Source organism: Dermacentor variabilis, chromosome 6 (genome assembly GCF_050947875.1).
Source record: "Dermacentor variabilis isolate Ectoservices chromosome 6, ASM5094787v1, whole genome shotgun sequence".
In the NCBI taxonomy this organism is placed as follows: Eukaryota; Metazoa; Arthropoda; class Arachnida; order Ixodida; family Ixodidae; genus Dermacentor; species Dermacentor variabilis.
This window is the reverse complement of record NC_134573.1, coordinates 45281516-45283563: the sequence shown is the minus strand read 5'-3', so window position 1 is coordinate 45283563 and position 2048 is coordinate 45281516. Positions and strand designations below refer to the sequence as shown.

General features: G+C 47.2%; 1 long non-coding RNA gene across 1 annotated transcript; it reads right to left on the bottom strand.

The window, feature by feature from the left end:
* Nucleotides 1–227: 227 nt before the first annotated feature.
* On the bottom strand, nucleotides 228–1805 carry LOC142584144 (uncharacterized). Its single transcript, XR_012828712.1, has 2 exons — nucleotides 1563–1805; nucleotides 228–355 (listed from the first exon to the last, which is right to left on the bottom strand). It is a non-coding gene; the product is annotated as an uncharacterized LOC142584144 (long non-coding RNA).
* Nucleotides 1806–2048: the final 243 nt, after the last annotated feature.

Here is a 2048-nt window from a genome sequence, read left to right as displayed (position 1 = left end):
CTCCTTCCGGTTTCGGTTTTGGTCGCGCGCGTTTTGAACACCAGTTGGTACACGCCGCGCCGGCTCCGCTGCTTGGTGCGTCATTCATTTTTTTTTCGCTTCTGCTGAACCTCGCGTGGCCTTGGCGCGCAATCGTTTCATTATTAAGTAGAAATGATTGCGATTGACCTTTACAAGACTGCGCCGAATCTGTCAGGTGCAATTTCATAAAGAAAACGAAAGACGCCTTCTGAAATGATGAAATGTTTATTTTGCTCTATATAAATGCTCGTTCCGGGCTTCTGCATTCATCCAAAGTTGTGGCACCAGGTAAGCAGCAGTCGTTGCCGTACGATGCTCCACCGGATGCCATCAGCTGAAAGAAAGTAAATTACAAGCATGTATCATTTCGGTATATCGACCTAACAGGAGTATTGCGTATAGAGGCGAAATGTGCGTAAGTGGTGAATGAGCGGCATTACAGATAAATTCACTTTTTCGTACATTCTGCAGCAAAGACTCCTCCCAAACAATGCCATAAAATCTGAACATCCGATCTCAAGCACCCCTCCTATCCCGGGCATTATTTCCTGCACTTTAAGTGCACAAATACACGGGGGACTGCGCGTTTCCAAAACAACTTGGCCTCAGTCGACACGATGGTACGCCAAGTACACAAAGGTGGCTTCAACATAGGCTCAGCCAGACCATGTTACACGCTCACAGAATGCCTTCTAATCGCACTCAAGTCAGACTCGTGGGTGCAAAGCCTGTTTTCTGTCGCTCAAAATACATAAATGTCATGTTCTTGAGCTCCTCCGTGTTATCTTTTACAGGTCCTGCCGGCGCATGCAACACTCCCGTGTTATCACTCTCGGCAATCGCTCGTCGCGTTTTCGAGACGGGAGTACTGAAATAAGGTATATGTTGTTGCAGGGCTATAAAATGCGTCACAAACTTGTCTCACTAAAATTCAGTACACGCAAAACTAACTCACTATGGCCGGCTTGCTTTTTTGCTAACACCTTCACAACCCCAGGCGCGGCGAGCAAGCCTCAAGATATCCCAAAAAGTTACCAAATAAATTGCAATACTTTTTCGGGTCAGAGACTGCGTCACGAACTTCTACTAGTAAGATTCAGTACACGCTAAACTAACTGCGGCACACAGCCGAGCTGCTTTTCGCTAACTGCGCCACTACGCTGAGTGCGGCCACTGTGCTTGAAAAGTACCCCAAAAAGTAGTGAAATTAGTTACAATAATGTCTTGGGTCAGAGAAAGCGCCAAAACTTGTCCCGGTAAGATTCAGTACACGGGAAACTGCGTCACACTGCCAAGGTGCTTTTCGTCAGAAAGCCAGGTGCGACGAGCGTGCCCAAAAACTACCCAAACAGGTTATAATTATGCTTGGGCTCATGGAAAGCGTCGCAAACATCTCCCAGTACGAGTAATTAACTCATATTAACTAGGCTTGGACTGCGGAGCTGTTTTTCGATAACTGCGTCACTATATAGGTTCAGTTTTGTGCAGTAAGCCTAAATGCACTTGAAGTGCGTCGCAGAGTGTCAAACAAAATTCCTCACCTTGCTGTTGTCCAGTAGTGCAGCGGTGCCGTGTCGAAATGCAGACGGAACACAAGAGAACGCCGGGAGCCCAAAAAACGGGCTACATCGAAAAGAGACGGCTCGCCGAGCACGCGAGCTCCACATGCGCAGCCGGCCTCGCTCACTCCTGCGGCTTGTCTGGCGTATGACGTATGCACGCGCGTCTGGCGTGCCGCTAGCTTGTTGCTAGGCAACGCAACAAGAAGTTGCAAAGTATAAGTTCATTTACACGCAAAACTTTTTCGCCTTTAGTGGGAAGGAATAAAAAAAAATAAAACGTTGTCTGGAAGTTTATTTCACATTCTTTATTTCTGATTCTCGCGTCAACTAACGGATGTTGTTGAAACTAGGCGTGACGTCTTTCCTGTTGCCAGTTGTTGAAGAGTGTCCCCTCTTGTTGAATTTCTTTATGCACAAGGGTTTAGCTCGCGTGAGTGCCACCACTTGGCGTACTGACCTTAAACT